Genomic DNA, 20,502 nt, shown 5'->3' on the forward strand with positions numbered 1-20,502 from the left:
TACTGTTAAAATCCATTAGTAGGAAATATTTCAATTTAAGACTGTTTCATTACAGTAAACAATATAATGATAAACTTCACACCAGTCGTGTTAGACAAACCTGACTAAAGTTGTTACCGTTTTAGGCCAGTAGACTAGGCCTAGATGTTATTTGCTTGTCGAAATAAATCTGTAAACAAAAGCTTGCTTATTTTATTATACCCTAAATTATTTATGATTATCTTTAGAGGAGAAAAAAGTAAGTATAAAACCAAGTATATAGTGAAAACGTTAAGTTTTCTAATCGATTCATTCATTCAGCGACGCGACACGGCAGTGGCAGCGCCCAGTGCCCGAGTCCCGCTGCAGGACGGATTTTACTTCCTCTTCAACCTAATTTATTTCCATTACCAATGATCGTAAAATTTCCCAAAAAATATATTTTAAGGTTCAACTTATGATCTCAAACTTTGCCACAGACGAAACTTTCCTGAACAAAAAATAAAAAATTTCCTCGCTTACTAACATTTTCATGTTTTCACAATAAATTTTGTAACTTATCTAAGTATTATCAATTAATAAAAACAAAATAGAATATATAATGAATTTTTAACCTTACTATCTGTGAGTAGCTATAATAAATATTCTCTGTTCCAAGTTTGATTGTTATAAGTCCACTTTAAGTGCATCTAATCATCGTGTATTTGAAAAAGGTTTTCTGACGCTGTGTGCCTTAGTTACGGAGTTGCCCACAAGAGGAGTAGGGGAACATGGCTTCACTGCCCACAATGTTGGTTGAATACGTGTAGCCTCTCTATTTCTATTCTGTGCTCTATGGGTGTGGGGTCAATAACGTTCGGAGAAAACGAAATGAGGGAACTTGCTTCCAGGTTTAAGCTTAATGAAAGGCAGTTAATAACGGGTTTCAGAGAATATATCTACTCCAGAACGTTAACAGACAGCCTCTGTCGGCTCGAGCAATCGATCAACTCGGTTGCCATTTCATCAAGTGAATGTGAAAGAGGGTTTTCTCAAATGAATTTAATAATAACACCTCTGAGATCGTCACTCAAAATTACAACGGTGTCTGGCCTGTTGTTTGTAAAAATAAATGGACCTCTTCTCCGGCTGTTTCAACCAGAAAAGTACGTTGACACTTGGCTTGTTTCTGGACACCACTCAGCGCTAGCTGTCAAAAGTAAGGAGAGATCAAGAGAAAAGAAATACGATGAAAACAAGTTAAAGTTTTGGACTATATTTTAAAAAGAATCCAAATACAAAAAGTAACGCTGTATTGCTCTACTGCTATTTATGTTAATAAAAGAAGTTTGAGTTCTATAAAATCTTCTTGATTCCTTTCAAGAACCTAATTCTTTACACAGGCAAACACTGTTTTGTGGTGATGGAATGATATATAATAGAAGGGGGTGGGGGATAAGTCTCGGCAGGTTGTAGTTCCGGTACCTCAATTTCTAGAAATCGAGCACTGGTTAGAACTATGTGTTAATAATAGTCTGAATTTAACCATGTATAATAGTAGTTAATATTGTAGAATAATTGGTCGATTATATTGTATCCATCATTGAAAATGTTTTGTAATGCTATACGGTTTATTGTTTTGTATGTTATAAATATTTAGGAAATAAGTTAAGCATATGTAAGGAACTGGTGGGTACATAAACGGTCGAGGCTGGAAACTAATCTCCTTGTGAGAATAAATTGTAGACATATAGTTGCGATACTCTCTGGAGCAGTAGCTGTAGCGCGCAGTAGCGAGCGCTGAGCGTGGAACAGGCCGGATGTAGACTGCTGATGCTCGGCGAATTCCAACACGAGCGGCCGCGGCGTCGCTATACTCCGTGCAAAGTAACTTGACAGTACCCACTATAGTTCCATCAAAACATTCTTAGTTAAAAATGTAATTGACAAGTCTATATTGAATACATATTGGACTTTACATAATTGTTATTCCTGTCAAAGATTGAAGTTGTTTTAATGTTAATAAGTATTCTGAGTTTTAAAAGCAAATGTTAATATTAGGAAGTACTATATTATATTTGTGTTCCTCATTTACATTCCAAAGAGTATGTTTAAATGTATTAATACTTCTGTATGTATGTTGTTATAAGTATAGAATAATATTAATTGTGTACCATGCTCCTCTCTAAAAGTAATATTCGTGCGTGCAGGTTATAATAGGCTCTCAAACCCATATTTACTACATTAATGATGTAATCGTGTAATTACGAGGGCTGTTTTTTTTTTTTCAAGTTCCGTTTGTTTCTCCAAATAACCAGCGTAGTGGCGGGAGGCGGGGCTGCGTGTTGTGCAATTGCGCCGCTCCTCCACTACAACCAACGCCGTTGCCGGCTCCAATCCATCAGTCGTAGCCGAGCTACGGGCGAGTAAAGATGGCCGCTACGATCAATTCTCCCGCCAGTTGTGAGTTGCGAAGTGTGATTCGTTTCCTTCAAGCTGAAGGATGTAGTGCTGCTGAAATCCATCGCAGAATGAGTGTTGTGTATGGTGAACACTGTATGAGTGATAGCGCGATAAGAAAATGGTGTAGGGCTATTTGCTGAAGGTCGAACAGACGTCCATGACGAAGGCGGTCAAGGACGCAAGTCGGTCGCTACTGCAAGTTTGGTTGAACGAGTTGACCAAGCGATCCGGGAGAAACGGAGGTTTACAATTGATGAACTTTCTACCGAATTTCCAGCCATTTCAAGGTCTTCCTTGTACAAGATTGTGACCACCGAGCTAGGGTACCGAAAATTGTGTGCCCGTTGGGTACCCAAAATGTTGAGTGAGGATCACAAAACGAAGCGAATGGCGTCAGCCCTAACTTTTCTGACGCGATATGACAACGAGAAAGACAGTTTTTTAAAGTCTATTGTTACTGGGGATGAAACTTGGGTCCTGTATGAAAATCCAGAAACCAAGGAACAATCAAAGCAATGGATGCACACTCACTCCCCTAGCAAGCCCAAAAAATTCAAGCAGACTTTGACCAAAAGGAAAACAATGGCTACAGTGTTTTGGGACCAAAAAGGTGTGCTTCTGGTTGAGTTCATGCAACAGGGAACAACGATAACAAAGGAATCATACTGTGAGACTCTACATCGCCTCCGGAGAGCAATACAAAACAAACGGAGAGGAATGCTGTCATCCGGCGTGGTCCTGATCCACGATAATGCACGACCGCATAGTGCCAATGTCACAAAACAACTTCTGCAAAAGTTCAAATGGGAAGTTTTCGACCATCCGCCGTATAGTCCTGACTTGGCGCCCAGTGACTATCACCTCTTTCGAGAAATGAAGGCGTGGTTAGGTGGACGACGCTTCGCTGACAACGAAGAGCTTCAAGCAACTGTAAGGGTCTACCTGAGCTCACTGGCGGCAGACTTCTTCGAGGAGGGTATAGGAAAGCTTGTCTCTCGCTACGACAAGTGCCTCAACATTTTTGGTGACTACGTAGAAAAATAAGTAAGAAATTACGAATCTTTTGGTAATAAAATCATCTTTTTATCTCAATGTGTTTATTATTTATAGCCTATCGGAACTTGAAAAAAAAACAGCCCTCGTATTATTTCTTGAACAGAAATGTTTGTAAGTTTGTACGTTATTTTTAGGCCCATTAAATGTGTAAACTTAGAGATTAGGGACCCGGTATCGGCTATCCTTTCCAGCGACCTGAGGTCCATCCCCAGAAGGAGAAGACGATGACGTCACTAGTCCAGAGCGAGAAACCGTATGCTGACGACCACAGAGGTGATGATGTCTTTACCATTACATTGAAGCTGTCCTCTCCAGTCAAAGACTCTAGTGTGATTCATAATGAGACAAAAGACTTTGTGATTTGAAGATGCCATGGTGAACTATTGGCGCATCTGTTACGTGCTATTGGAGCTACTGAAGTGTCAGGACTATTGCAGTATTTCCCTTGTTCTTCGACGGTATGCACTTCATAAAAAAAAGAAATCCCTTTGAGATTTTCTTTTTTTTCTCTTAGTGGGAGGAGTGTGACGAAGGGGCCCCACAAATATCCCTTCGTCTGAATATTTGAGGGAATTCTCCCTCCAAGAAGCGATGGTATGGAGTGGGGAGGAGACTGAGAGGATAGGGGACAGGAGACGAAGACGGACCGAGAGCGGCGACGGGACGAGACGGAGGTGACGACGACGCCACCCAGGCGGCGGCGCGGCGGGACACCAACGGCCATGGTTTGGATAGCGATGTCGGTCAGCCTGGAGTGACTATATTAATGTGTTCGAAAGTTTGTAAAGTTATGTTTTGGTTAGGGAAGTTACGGAGAGGGCATCGTACAACTAAATAAATGGGTAAGTGAAAAGTAATCATGTATATATTCTTTTATTTAGCATCCCTTGCCACCCCCCCCCCGCGTCACCCTTCTACTGAGGGGTGCGTGACAGTATAACAGTTACTTGAAACACTTTTGCAAACTATGAGGTAAATCTCGTGACAGTTGTTTCAATTCTGCCCTCCTAAGGCGTTGGAAAGCAAAACAATAGTTTTTATGGCAGGAAATTTGCAGGAAATTACTGAGGGACTGTACAGACGACCAACCTCCCAGTTCTAGGCCAAGTGATATTAAGGGCCTTCTCTCATCTGTTCTGTCAGCTGTTAGTTCATCTGTAAAAATAGAGGAATCATTCGGGAGACGGAAACCGTGGCGACTACCAGCAGTAACTAATGCACACCCAGTAATCAAATTGTACTTTGATCTGTCAGTATATACAACATCGCAGGGAGCTAGGCTGCATATAATCCGATGGAACTCCTGTTGATATACGATATCTGTAGTAGAGGACTTTTTGTATTTAGACAGGCTTATATTCATTACAGGATTTGTGACCATCCAAGGTGGAACGTCACACTGGTGTGTCACCCTAAACTCGTACTCATCTAAGCCTAATTGTTGGACATAAGATCTAGCCCTGACACCTACGGGTGATGGGTGACACAAGTCTTGCTAGGAACAAATTTTGAAGAGGGTTAAGTAGGATTGTTTCAAAGCAGGGTTTTCAGGTTTTGGTGATAATGCATAAATATCATTTAGGGACAATGGCAGTCGTCTGTAAATAATGGAGCGTTCTCCAGTTTCAGCAAGAAGACTGATGATGGGGGTGGAACGAAAGGCTCCAGTGGCCAGTCGTAAGACAGAGTTTTGGACTGTATCTAACATTTTTAGGATATTTGCTTTTGCTGATCCGTAAGCATGACAACCGTAATCTAGGCAGAAACGAATGGTGGCTGTGTAAAATTTGAGCAAGCAGCTCCGGTCAGCACCCCACTTTGTTCCGCTCAGAGCTCTCAAGATGTTAAGGCGTTTTAAACATTTGTTTTTAAAATTTCGGTTGTGTGCCACCCAAGTAAGACGAGAATCAAACATAAGACCCAGAAATTTTATTTCTTCGAAGGTTGGTATTTGTCTGTCCCATCAAAGTTAGTGTTGGTTTCTCCAGGGTTTGAAACCTAGAAAAGACCATGTACTTAGTTTTCGATGGGGAAAACGAAAAACCCGTTACTCTACACCACTGTTCAAGCCGGTTAATAGTCAACTGCAGAGCTCTTTCAGAAGGAGCCAGTTTCTTTGCCGAGATGAAAATGGCAAAATCGTCCACAAACAAAGAACAACGTACAGGAGGTATAACGTACGATGTAATTTCATTTATTGCAATGGTAAACAGGTTGCAGCTTAAAACACTTCCTTGCGGGATTCCATTTTCTTGAATGAGAGGATCGGAAAGGGTTTTCCCGAGTCTTACTTGGATAGTTCTGTCTGACTAAATGCTGCCATGTGACCACCAACAACGCAGGATATTAATTTATTTATAATACCCCTTCGCCATACAGTGTCACAGCAGCTAAGTGTTTTATTTAAATAAAAGAGTTTAGGATGGACACAACATATGGTCAGCAGTAGACCTGCCCTGCCGAAATCCACACTGAGCAGACGACAGAAGATTGTTTTTTTTTTCAAATACCACACAAGCCATCTATTGACCATTTTTTCAAGGACTTTGCAGAGGCAACTAGTAAGGGATATAGGCCAATAGCTACTTGGAGACGCTCTATCCTGACCCGGTTTATGTAGAGCGATAATACGTGAACGACGCCACGATGTAGGAAATACATATTCTAAGTAAATTCTGTTGTATAACGTTAAAAGGTCTTTCTTAGTTTCCTCGGTCAGGTACCGCAACATGGCATAATGTATGCTGTCAGGACCTGGTGCGGAGTTTGATGTGGCCTTAAGGGACGAATCGAATTCGTTTGTGGTAAAGGGAAGATTTAAAGGGGAGTCGTTATTTCGATTTAAATAATTAGGTAACCTTTCCTGAGCAGCTTTAAAATGTTGGCAGTCGAGGCAATACGACGACGTCTTTGAAACTTGCTCAAAGTGAGCCGCACACAAGTTGGCAACTGTTTGAGGATCAGTCACTATATCACCTCAACGTTCTAGACCAATTATGGAAGGTGGAGACGGTCTGCTGCAAACTGAACGTAGTTTTCTCCAAAGGTCAGACGTAGGAGTGGTTCTCTTTATTTTTTCAATATAGTCTGACCAGGACTGTCGCCGACTCAACCTGAAAATTTGCCTTGCCTTTGCTCTCGATCTTCTGTAATTTTCAAGATTTTGTGCCGTAGGACGTCTGTTAAATACCTTAAGACATTTTCTACGGTCTTTTAGAGCCTTCGAACATTCCTCTGACCACCACGGAACTGCGTGACGATTTTGTTTCCCTGAGGATTTGGGAATGCTCAATTCGGCCGCTGACAGAAGAGCTGATGTAAACGATGCAGTTGCTATTTCAATGTCAGTATTTTGTGTATTAATGGTTAGAGGATTTAAGCTACTTCTAAATTCATTCCAATCCGCTTTCTGAATTTTCCACCTTGGAGGCCTGTCGATTGCAGAAGGAAGCGATTGAAAGGCTACGGTAATGGGCGCATGGTCACTCCCTGACAGGTCGGGAAGAACGGACCAGTAGACCCTGGTTCCCAAACACGGACTGCATATCGACAGATCAATTGCCGACCACACGCCGGTCCTACGATACATGTAGGTGGCCGACCTGTCATTGAGTACGGCTGTTTGCACCTCATCCCACAACCCCGAAAGCATGTTACCCCTCTGACTACAATGACTGGAACCCCAGAAACGATGATGTGCGTTGAAATCGCCAACAATCAAGAACGGAGAGGGAAGCTGGTTGATTAGATCACGCCGATCGTCAAGGATCAGGTCGTAAGGTAAGGGTGGGATGTATATAGAGCAGATTGTTATTTTAATAGGAATGTTGATTGTTATTATAATTGCCTGTAGATTTGTGGCGATGTTCAAGACTCAGGCGTTCAAACCAGAATCCGAAAGAATCGCAACACCGCCACAGGCTATTTCTTGCTGGTGATCTAAACGAAAAGTGTCATAACCATTGATTATAAGTGGTATATGAAGAACTAATTTTGTTTCTTGAATACATATTATTTTTGGCCTTTATGTATTTATAAGTAGTTTTAAATCCTCTAAATGACTTCGTAAATCATTAATATTCCATTGTACGAGGGCCATCCGGAAAGTAGTACCCGTTTCCGCCGCGTGAGGCGCTGACGACGCGAGTAGCCGCCGGTCAAGGTCAGATCGCTTCAGTGGCTTGTCTGCCTTCTCTGTTACAAGTTCTGTGACGCTAGCATTGCCTGTGTTGTTTCTGTGGCAGTTCATAATGTTTAAAAAAAATTGAAAACTCCGCCAGTTGTGAAGTGAGGGCTGTAATAAAATTTCTCAACGCAAGAAACGTTTGACCTTGTGATATTCATCGCCAATTAAAGGAAGTGTATAGAGACAATGTGATGGAAGAGTCATCTGTTCGGCGCTGGTGTCGTAATTTCAACTTGGGGAGGGGGAACATACACGACGATGAGCGTTTAGGGAGACCATCTGTCATTACAGATCAACTGCTGAGGTCAGTAGACGAATTCGTGAGGAACGATCGGCGCGTCACAATTGATGACATCTGTTAACATTTCCCTTATGTTTCTCGAACAATTGTTCATAAAATTGTTAAAGACCATCTGCATTATTCAAAAATTTGTGCAAGGTGGGTCCCTCGCATGCTTACAGATGAGCACAAAACCAAGCGTATGGCTGCTGCATTCACATTTTTGGAACGTTATTCTGATGAAGCAGACACGTTCTTGAATCGCATAGTTACTGGTGATGAAACGTGGGTTTGTTATGCTTCACCTGAGAGTAAACGACAGTCAATGGAGTGGCATCATACTCATTCACCAAAGAAGCAAAAAAAATTCAAGACTGTTCTGTCCACCAGGAAACTTATGGCAACCATTTTCTGGGATCGACGTGGTGTACTGCTTATTGATTTTATGGCCCGTGGAGACACTATTAACGCTAATGCGTATTGTGAAACATTAAAGAAATTACGGCGGGCAATACAAAATCGACGGAGAGGTCTATTGTCTGATGGCGTCATTCTCCTCCATGATAATGCCAGGCCTCATGCAGCGGGGATAACACAACTTCTGCAGCAATTCAATTGGGAAATTTTCCACCATCCACCGTATAGCCCGGACTTGGCCCCTTCAGATTTTCATCTCTTTACAAAACTTAAAGAGTTTTTGGCGGGAAAAAGATTTGACAGCGATGAAGAACTTAAAGAAGGTGTGACTACGTATTTCAATCGGCTGGCGGCGGAGGAATATGGCGCTGGAATACAAAAACTCGTCACACGTTATGACAAATGCTTAAATTTGCTTGGAGATTATGTGGAGAAGTAGTTTAATGTATGCTCTTTTCAATAAAAATGTTTATATTTGTTAATATTTACTTCTGTGTCTTTATTTCACAAACGGGTCATACTTTCCGGATGGTGATTTTTTTTTATTATTATTATAATTAATTCCGTATTTTACTTCTTTACTACATAGTATTTTTTTCTTTGTTTTGTTACAGGGCAGAAAGTTCCATGTAACGTTTGGAACTCGGTCCGTTTTTTTTTTTATTATTATTATTATTATTTATAAGGGCATAAAACACGGAGGTTATCAATGCCCGTAGGGTTAACGGACACCTACACTTTAAAATATGGTGTCACGTTATCAGTATAGAGAATAGACTGCGGATCGCTGTGTCAAAGAAGATTATCACATTAAGACAATACAAAGAAAAACAACAGCAGTGAACAGAAAACTAAAACTAAATAACAAAAATAGCCGAGAGGCTGTAAAGGGGCCCAATAGTTAAAATATGTCAGATAAATAATAACGATAATAAATATAACAACAATTGAATGCTAAAACCAGGTAAGTTAGTGAAGGTAAGGTTGTAAAGGGACCCACCCTCACTAATAACAAATAACAATAAATAGAAGGACAAAGTTTATATAACTTAACAGGTACTCGCTCAGATCAAATCTTTGAGATAAGACTCGTTCTTCTTAAGAATTCAAAAAGCTTTACCATGACTGATTCATCATCCCCCAACAGATCGAATAGACTTGCTGGGAGCTGACAAGATCGTCTTAGCATTGCATAATCCACGGCATTCGACCAAAATATGCTCAACACTCAGAGCCACTCCACAACGCGCACACTCCGGGGGATCCCCGCGGCTCATGAGGTACCCGTGAGTCAGCAGCGCGTGACCGATTCGCAACCGACACAACACTACTTCCTCTCTGCGGTTCTCGCGGATGGCTGTCCCCCAGGGAGCTACTGTGTGTTTTATGGCTCTTAGCTTGTTGCACACCGTCCGAGACCAAGAGTCACCCCAAACTCGTCTTAACTTCTCCTTCACCATTTGCTTTAGGTCTGACCCTGTCACCATAGCATTAAAAGGAGGAAGCTCATGAGCACTCCCTGCAGCCCTGTCGGCAAGCTCATTTCCGGGAATTCCCGCGTGACCGGGCACCCACACCAGAACAACCTGTATATTTTGGACTTGAAGTCTGTGAATGGCACAACGGATGTCGCGATCAAGGACATGTTTTGGATACATGTCCTTGATTGCTTGCAGACTACTAAGCGAGTCGGAGCAGATGACCAGCCTTCTGGTCCTGGGGCAGATGATGTTCAATGCTTTAAAAATAGCGGTCAGTTCTGCCGTGTAGACTGACGCTACAGAGGGCAAACAGAATCTATACTCACGACTCGCCGTTATGAACGCACATCCGGTGCCATTCTCAGACCTAGATCCATCAGTGTAAATTATGTCGCAAGGTGCCCGAGCACTCAAGAGTTCCCGGAAAGCCTGCGTGAACACTAAATTAGAAGTGTTTTCTTTCTTGTATTTGTGAAGTGACAGGACAACTTCGGGACTTAATACTAACCAGGGAGGAATATCACTCTGGTAGCATTGGCTTACTTGGTACTCCTCGATACCAAGGTCCGAGAGGAGCGCTTTAGCCCTTACTCCAAAGGATGTTAAGGCGATTAGCATAGACTTCGAGCAAGTCATTTTCAAATACGTGTTCATATGCCGGATTTTCGAGCTTGGCTTTAAGGGAGTGAAAATAATTTATGGCAAGTTGCTTGCGTCTCATATCCAGCATTGGTTCACTAGCCTCCACTAATAAGGTAGGTGTAGGGCTTGAACGAAAAGCTCCAGTAGCCAACCTGATCGCAGAGTGGTGAATCGAGTCAAGCATTCCTAACGCGTTTGGCCGGGCAGAAGAATAAACCTGAGAACCATAGTCAAGGCACGAACGGACAAAAGCTTTGTAGAAACGTAGCATACATGTCCTGTCCGCGCCCCACTTGGTCCCAGTAAGAACTCGAAGCATATTTAGCCTTTGTAGACATTTTGCCTTAAGGGATTTTAAGTGAGGGATCCATGTAAGTCGGGAATCAAATGTAAGACCCAAGAATCTCACATTCCGACTTGATGTTATTCGGAATCTGTTCAAGGTAAGTGACGGTTCTAAATAGTTTCTTAGTCTGGAGAATGTTATACATTGGGTTTTGGAAGTAGAGAACGAAAATCCCGTCCGCCTACTCCATTCCTCCAGTCGCTTTATGGTTAGCGGCAGGGAACGCTCCGCCGTAGCAAGTCTTCTTGCAGAGACGTAAACGGCGAAGTCGTCCACAAACAAAGAACAGCGTACAGGACGGCGGACACAAGCCGTTATGCCGTTTATGGCGACGGCGAATAACGTGCAGCTCAAAACGCTTCCCTGTGGTACCCCGTTCTCCAGATTGGTTGTGACTGGATAGGTTTGTCCCTAGTCTAACCTGAAATTTACGTTCAGACATGAACCCCTGAATGAAAGCCAGCATATTACCACTCACTCCCCATGCCTGGAAAGTGTTAATGATGCCTCTCCGCCACGCTGTGTCATATGCCTTTTTCAGGTCAAAAAATACAGCGACTACTTGCTTTCCCACAAGGAATGCGTCACGTATGGTTGTCTCAAGGGAAACCATGAGGTCCAACGTCGATCGTCCTTGGCGAAAGCCGCATTGCTCTCTCAAAAGGAGATTGTTCTTTTCGAGGAACCAGATTAGCCTACGGTTTACCATCCGCTCCAACACCTTAGAAAGGCAGCTGGTAAGCGAGATGGGCCGGTAACTAGACGGAGATAGTTTGTCCTGTCCCGGTTTGTATAAGGGGATGACGTGGGATTTACGCCATGCTAGTGGGAAAGTTTGTTCCTCAAACACTCTATTGTAGAGCGCTAAGAGGGCCCCCTTACCCTCTGAGGGTAAATGTCTAAGCATGGCATAGTGCACGTCATCCGGACCAGGAGCAGAGTTGGAAGTGCATAACAGTGCGGAGTCCAACTCCTGCATAGGAAAACTTATATTTAAGGGACATGGATTTGGATTGTTGAGTAGTATGTCTGTTTGTTCAGAATATTGCTTATATATCAAAAACTCAGGACAGTAAGACGAACTTTTTGAAACCTCCGATATGGAGGAGGCCAACAGGTCGGCAACATCCCGGGGATCAGTCACAACGTCTCCGCCCGACTTGAGTCCCAAAATTGGCAAAGGTTGGGATGTGCCGCACACCGACCTTAACCTTCTCCATACTTCGGCCTTTGGAGTTGTTCGAGATATTGTGGTCACGAAATTTTGCCATGAGGTTCTTCGGGAATTTCTGAAGACTAGTCGCGTTTTTGCCCTATGGAACCGGTAGGTTTCAAGATTTTCTTGGGTTGGGCGTTTGTTGAATCTTCGCAGGGCGCGTCTTCGCTCTCGCAATGTTCTCGAACACTCCTCTGTCCACCAAGGAACATTTTTTCGTCTTGGTTCGGGTGATGTCTTCGGAATGCTATCCTGAGCTGCTGTTATTATAGAGTTTGTAAAAAGTTCTACTACAGTATTTATGTCCAATGGAGTATTTATATCAAGTAATGTAAATTGTTTTTGGTATTTATCCCAGTCACCTTTATCGAGGATCCATTTTGGTCTTCTAGTGATATTCAACGAAGAATCAGGTATTTTGATCTGAATTGGGAAGTGATCACTCCCGAATGTGTCGGAGAGGACCTCCCAATCGAATCTATGAGCAAGTTCTGGACTGCATATAGATAAATCTATAGCAGACCGACCTCCCGTCCTTGGATACAGGTAAGTTGGGGATCCGTCATTAAGGGCAAAGATGTTTTGATCTCCGAGGACTCTTGCGACCAAGTTTCCTCTTGGTGTGGAATGGTCTGACCCCCAAATGTTGTGGTGGGCATTGAAGTCGCCTAGGAGAAGAAAAGACTTCGGTAACTGGCCGATCAGTGCCTCGAGATCACCTTGACAGAGGGTGACTGGGATTGGTGGAAAGTAGACGGTACATATATGTACAGTTTAAACGGGACTTGGATTGACACACAAACACATTGGAGATTGGATTGGAGGGGCACCTCAGAGGCACCTAGGGATTCATCCACGAATAGAGCAACACCAGCACAGGCATGCCCGTCGTGAGGGAAATCTTCACGAAAGATGTCAAATCCCCTCAAGGGGGTTTGGCACCCCGGTGGAGTTTAGTCTCTTGGATGCTAATTACATGAGGTGTTTTGGTTTGTAAAAGATGTTTTACATCTTCCAAATGTCCGCGATAACCATTAATATTCCATTGGATAATTTTAAATTCGTTCATGTTTTATTTAACTGTATGTAATTTTCTGTCTGTTTTTATTTTTATTAAGTTTCAATATACCTTGAGTTGTTTGAAATTCCGATCGAAGTTGAAGGTCATCTCCCATTTCATCCTCATCAACTATGGAAAGTTGAGAGGAGCAGGGAGTGGGGGGTGAAACAGTGCTTCCCTTTGTTCTCACCTGAGCTTTCGATCGGATTTGGGTTTTAAGTCTCTCTTGGAGAGACTTCCTTTCCTCCGCCGTTTTGGAATGGTTAGATGGTCGTTCTTTTCCTTTAGCGGGTGCCACGGACACAGAAACTGGCCTGGGAATGGCTCCTGTTTGTTTCGGGGGTCCCTTTGCTACGGGGGCAGAAGTCGTATGACTACTCGCTTGGGTTTGCGGCAAGGCCTTGGCATTTAACTGCTGCACCAAGGCAGCGACCTGTTTAGTGAGTTCTCGCACCATGCTCTCCAGAGCGGAGCAGGAGGAGCACTGTGCGGGCTGGGCTGGAGGAGCAGAAGCGGCCTGAGAGTAGGAGATGTCTTTTCTTGGAGTTTGTCCAAGTCGTCTCCTATACTCCCTACGGGCGTCGCCAAAAGACAGTTTTTCTATTGTAACCAACTTCAATATCTCTTTCTCCTCCAAATAAATCTTGCAACTGCGAGAGCTTGAAGAGTGCTTGCCCTTACAGTTCACACAGTGCTCTTCTCCGTTTGTGCAATCTTTGTCATTGTGGCCACTTTGACCACATCTGCTCCATGTCTCTAAGCCGGTGCATGTTTTGCTTGAATGTCCGAAACGCTGGCATCTGAAACATCTTTGGGGATTTCTGAAGTAAGGTTTAACTTGAAGAGAAAGGTATCCTGCTCTAATCGTGGCTGGTGGGTGAGGGAGGGCGAAGGTCAAAATGTGACCTGGTGTGGGTGTTGGTACACCATTCTCGACCCTCGTTATTCTCACCACATCAGTGACGAGAGAATCCTTTAACTCTTCCTTCAGTTCCGCTTCTGAGCAACACAGCATCTCGCGACTGAAAACTATTCCCTTACTGCAATTTAGGGATTCATGAGGCTGTACAGTGATTTCTACCTGATCATAAAAAGTTTTCATGGAGAGGAACTTCTGAGCTTGTTAGAGCGTTCACCGCCTCAACCAGGATAGTTCCGTTACGAAGTTTCCTGACCGATGACGGCGAACCGCCTGCTCCGACTAATGCCTTGTTGATCACAAAAGGACTCACTTTGTACAGATTGTCGCTCTCGTTTTTGTGTTTAAACACAAGGAATAGTGGCGTAGGAAGATACTGTTTGTTTGAGTTACTTGTACTACTTAGTCTTCTGCTTACTTATTTCTTCCCCATCTTCAGATTCTGAAGAGTGGGGACGTTTTTTATCTAAATCATTAATCGATTCTCTTGTTACTACTCGGTGTGTTTTGCCCGTAGGGTAGGGGTTCATTGCCCACATTCATAATTAGTAGTTTACCAGCGCATCGTAAGTAAAGGTGCAGGCCGAGACACCGGGAACGGGTATACCCTAGGGTACCTGTCAGCCGTAGCTTGGCAGGCAGCCCTACCCCAGTTCCCCGGGGCCCGGTGTTATCTCGTTTAACCGAGCCGGGAATTCACGCACGGCTCGGGCTCGCACGTGGCAACAGAAATTTCCGACATATCTGTCCATTACTCACTTCCTGACCAGGGACCGAAGTGGCTGGCACCAGGGTTCATGTATATTGTTATGCCTCGGCAGAGCTAGCTCACATCAGCCTTCTGCTACCACACAGCCCCGAACACGGGCATGCTCGAGGATCTGTGCAGCAGTTCCGGCACTCCCAGCAAACAACAACACGACCCAGTCGGGGCAGGATTAGGAGTTTTCGGTTAGATAGGGTGAGGTGCCAGGTTCGGACAATAGTCCGGCACCAGCTCAGGGGTACGAAAGGTTGCCAACCTTAAAGCGTCCGGGCAGGCCGCTCCCCTACGGAGAAAAATGGAAAAAGAAGATAGAACATTGATAGGAAAGAAGTAAGATAAAACGAGGGCTGCACAAAGAAAGAAGAAATGCACACCATAGAATACACCCTGGTGCGAAGAGAAGGGACACAGGGTAGGCAGTTTAAGGGATTGGGTAGGAATTGGGGGAATGGTTTGGTGGGAGTGGGCAGTTTAACGTCATACCCAGGACGGGGAACTCGGTCCGGAGCTCCAATGGATCCTCAGCTGTATCATCATTGATGGACAGTTGAGATGACTTAGATGATGACGTATTAGGATTCCTAACAGGCACTTTTGAACTGTTATCGACTTTAATTTGAATATTCTTCTTAAGCTTCTAAAAGTTTCTTTCTCTCTTCTAAAGTTAAGGCAGGTTTCAAATTTTGCTGAACTTTATCTCTGTATGTAAGAGCTCCTGGTGAAGGTGTAACTAAGACTGTGCATTAGGTTTGGTGGAGGTCTGAATGTCTCGGGGAGACTTACTGGACAATACCACAGACTGTTCCCCAGTACCTACGGCGAGGTGCTGAACAGAGCAGCCACGTGCTCAGTTAATGCACGCACCATACTCTCCAAGACTGTTCATGAGGAACACTGTGCAGGCTGGACAAGGACAGAAACGGCTTCAGAGTAAGAAACTTACTTTTTGGAGTTGGGGCGACCCTCCTCCTGTACTCTTTACGCGCTTCGTTAAATGAAAGTTTTTCAATAGTCATTATTTTTAGTATTTCTTTTTCTTCTTTCTAGATGTAACACTCTTGAGTACGCTTGATTCCTTCATTTGCAGTTGATGCATCGCGTCTCATTGTTGCACCCCTCCTCTTGGTGTCCTTCATCACCACAGCGTGAACATGTCTCAGAGTTCGAACACACTTTACTGGAGTGCCCGAACCTCTGACAGCGGAAACACCGCTGGGGGTTTTGAAGTACGGCCGCACAGACAGAGACAAATAACCGGCTTTGATGGTTTCTGGGGGATGAGGTTTTGAAAAGGTTATAATTAGACCCGGGGTAGAAACCTTTACCCCGTTTTCGATCCGAACTATCCTGATCACATCTGTCACCATCTCACACCGCAGCTCATCCTTGATTTCCTCTTCACTGCAGTCCATAAGGTCTCGACAGAAGACGATTCCCTTGGAAGAGTTCAGAGAGGCATGAGGCTGGACAGTAATTGCTACCTGGTCGAAAAAGCTCGTAATTTTCAGGAACTTCTTGGATTGGATGCAATTTGCAGCCTCCACCAGGATAGTTCCATTCCTCAGTTTCCTTATAGATTTTGATTGCCCTCCACAGGCTACTAAAGATTTGCGGATAAGGAATGGGCTCACCTTAATCAAGGTTTTTCCATCTTCCTTATACTCACTACAAGAAATAAAGGTGTGGGAATATTTATCTCATCGTCGTTTGTTTTTTGGTTTTTTTTCTTTTTTTGATCAACCTCACATTCAGAGTCAGACAACTTTCGATTTTTCTCCAGATCACTTAGATCCCTCGCTACCACGCTTTGCCCTAATTTTGGGGTGATTCAGTTTCCATAAGGATTTTAATCACTGCATCGTTTGTAAGGGTGTAGGCCGAGATACATTAGGGAACGGGCACGCCCTCGATAAAACTGGGCCCCGTGGGAGCCCAGGTTAATCTACCCCAGATCCCCGAGGCCCGGTGTTGACTCGTTTAACCAGGCTGGGTATGCTCGCACGGCCTGGGCTTGCACGTTGCAGCAGGAGCTCCGACACTCCTGCTCAGTACACACTTCCTGACAAAGGACATCGAGGTTGCTGGCTTCTGAACCAGTACATGACTTACGCCCCGGCAGAGCAAGCTCTTATCAGCTCTCATCGGCGCCAGATAGGGCTCCACCACCGGCTTAAGCACTCCCAGCGACTCATGCACTGGAACGGTCAGATGATGATAGAGGAAGAGAAAGAAAGTGAAAAGACTTTTGGAAGTTCCAGTGTCGGAAGTGACAGAGGTTAGCCCAGGGTGGCCAGAAGTAGAAGAAAGTGTATGGGATCTTATTTGGAAAGTAAATAAAATAGAATCCCATGCAAGGAGCATGCCACAAGTAAGTGGAAGTAATGACATACTCAGCTCAGGTAACCCCGTGGTCGCCATCCACGTACTCATAAAAATTATGAGCCCCTGAGGGACCGAATTTTTGAAAGCTAGTCTTGAAATGGACTTGTCTGTATTCACTTTATAAAGAATATAGAGGTCCTTCATTCTCATTCTGGAAGAAATGTGGAATGCTACTTTTTTCCAATAGCGCAGAGTATGCCTTATATCCAAATAACAATAGAACATTTGGTCTGCCGAATCTACTCTACCCTTGAAGGCGTTTTAGTGGAGTATAATTTTAGGGCTACTGGTTATAAAAACTTTATTTCCCTTTTTTTATTTAAATTCATCAGTAGCCATACTGTCTATTGACAGAAAGAAGTAATACTTTTTTATGACGCATTTTACTGACTACCTGGCAAAAGCAAAGCACCCTTTCGACAGTACTTTTCCCTCCAACTACAAATCTTGTGTTCATACGTTGGGATGCCTTTTCTATTAGATAGAAACAGTTCCTGTAATGTGAGTCAATTTTGAATGTAAGAACTTAGCAAGCGGTATAGACGTAAAAATGTTGTCTAAAAGACATGAAAACCCTTACTGAAGTAATTTCACATTTCAAACAATTTTACAACCACATGTACATTACATTTACAACCATGCAAGTTCAATTTTTTTATCAGAATCATCATTGTTTCCTTTTGCTCCTTTGTAGCAGCTGAAGCCTAAACAATATTTTGTCATGGCATGACAGATCATCCATAATTTTATACCTCATTTATGGTGGTGCTTGTTCAGTTAGTACTGGATTAGCTGGATGTTATTCTTGGTCAGAATAAGACTTACATCAGCTATTGATAACTGCTTATTAGGGGTATAGTAATATCTGAACATACGATTAGCATGGTCCACCAAAGAGCTAAACCGTGTGCAAAGATCGTAACCTGGCTCTTTTGGTTTTGGTAGTTTCGAGTATCAACCATGAGACAAAATTTTAAAATTGTTTCAAATTTAATTCTTACAAACATTTTCCCAAAACATGGTGATTCTTGTAAAGTTTTCTTTGACCTGCACATTTCGGTAGATGGTTTTTGGTTTAGGCTCATATTCAAGAGTATTGCAATGAATGCTTTGATTTCTGTGTAACTTACTGGCCTCCAATTATGACATCGGCTGTGAATAGATAACCTAGCACAGTCAGCGTCGATAAAATATTGTGCATAATTATTTATTTGAGTTGCAAGTGAGTTCAAAAGAGCAAATGAAAAATAATCAATGGGGGAGAATTTCTCGGTGAGCAGTGTTTTGGTCCGGATGATTCGTTATACGTAAAGTTGTGGTCATATCCAGGAGTGTTGTGGGCGGTTGTTGGGGAGGACGGCCGAGAGGGCGTGGTCTAGTATGCGCCTGTAGATTACTTTGCCCGTGCCTAGGATTGTCATGATCAGCTTCTGAATCAGATGACAACACAGCCCAATTAGATCTAACATCAGATGTACCTCTAGCATTTGAAAAGTTAGGTTCATGTGTTGGATCTGAATCTGCATTGTCAACAGACTCATCGGAACTGCTTTCAATAATGTTACATTCCGTTTCACTCAAATAATCTGATTTCACAAGGTTTAGTATTGTGTTCTCACTTAGTGGTGACCTACTCATGTTCAAAAACCACAACTACATTACAATAAAACACAGTGCAATAACACAATTAGTACACACAACACAACGTGAACACACTACGATCAACAGCTGGTGACAGACAGCCTTATTTGAGTCACGTGACTATTGTGACACAGTGTTACCAACGTATAAACATTAAATATCTGTTAATTTGATCTTTTGGGATGTCAAACCACCAAACTAGGCATCACTATCTGTTTAAATACCAAAAATATAACGATACTACAAAACATCCTCATGCAAGCATGTTGCGTGAGAACCGCCGACAGTGATTAAAGGGTTACGGAAAGAAATGTATACCATCATCATGAAGAAAGTCTTCATCAAAGTATTATTGAACAATGTATGACAACTGATCAGTACAGAATTCAATAACATTCTCAAAGGCATCTAAAATAGATGTAGAAAAATTCCTAAGATAGACAAGAAAAAGAAAATTTCTTAACTTGAAAAAGTTAGGTCTTTTCATAGATAATAAGTTTTCATAGATAAACGTGAATATGGATGGAAATATAGAAATGTAATAAACATCTCTTCAAAAATTCTCAATGAATTGGAAATATTAGTTAAATTTCTTTGTTGTACAAAAATTAGTAAGGTTCTGTATTTCAAAATTGGAATCGAGTCAGCTATTGTACAGATATATGAGGAACAAGGTCACTGGTTTCGTTGTGAGGCCAATCTCTTGCTCAGCAAAATTCCTTGCACAAATCCCAATTTAAAAAAAGATGAGAAAAGGGCTATGTTGATCCTTGGGAAAGACGACACGGTCAAAACCTTGTCAACTGACACAGGCAGTACTACCATTGTAGCGTTTAAAAAAATGTTTGAAAAATATACAGTTTTAAATATACCAAATGATTCCTCTGAACGTAAAGGAGCGAATACCCTAAGAAAAGACAAAGAAAATTGTTCAATCAAATTAAGATTTATATTATCTGCTAACTATTCAAAAATCTCTTAATGTATGGTTTCTCCAAAATCCACAAACCTAGCATCCCTCTCCAGCCAATAATTAGTTCTCTTGATTTACCTTGCACAAGAAACTGTTCAAAATCCTTTTGGATATTACAACATCACTGGTAGGAAAAACTGACTATTTTATACAGAACTTCTAAGAAATTTGTAGAGAAGTCAAAATTGTTGAAGTCAACTGAAAAAGAAGGCTAAAAATCTTATACGTTGAAAGTTTATTCACAAATGTCTCAGTTCTCAGAATCATGTCTCAAAGAAGACCAAACATTAGATAAAAGGACTGATAATATCCAGTATCTCTTCCCGTATCGATAATAGTTACAAAACAAAACTGCTAGAATTATGCACTCACGTATTTATTTGGAGTTCAGAGGGTCAATATTCACTGTCAAGATGAAGGAATGGCAACAGGTTCTCTGTTGTCTCATATTTTCACCAATATATTTATGTCCTTAACTTTAGCTCAACTCACACTGAATATTTAGTGAATATATATGGAAGATACCTTTGATGTTTTTCTTAATAGATACACTACATCGAACGACTTTTTTAATGACAGACCTTTTATTAAATAAATATAAAAGTAGTCCAAACATGAATTTAAAGTGGATGATACAGTCCAAACACAGTAAACAAAACAGTTAAGTTGAAGAGATTAAAATGTGGAAATTTGCACAGCCTGTGACCGGTGGAACG

The sequence above is a fragment of the Homalodisca vitripennis genome, chromosome 3 (genome assembly GCF_021130785.1).
Source record: "Homalodisca vitripennis isolate AUS2020 chromosome 3, UT_GWSS_2.1, whole genome shotgun sequence".
In the NCBI taxonomy this organism is placed as follows: domain Eukaryota; kingdom Metazoa; phylum Arthropoda; class Insecta; order Hemiptera; family Cicadellidae; genus Homalodisca; species Homalodisca vitripennis.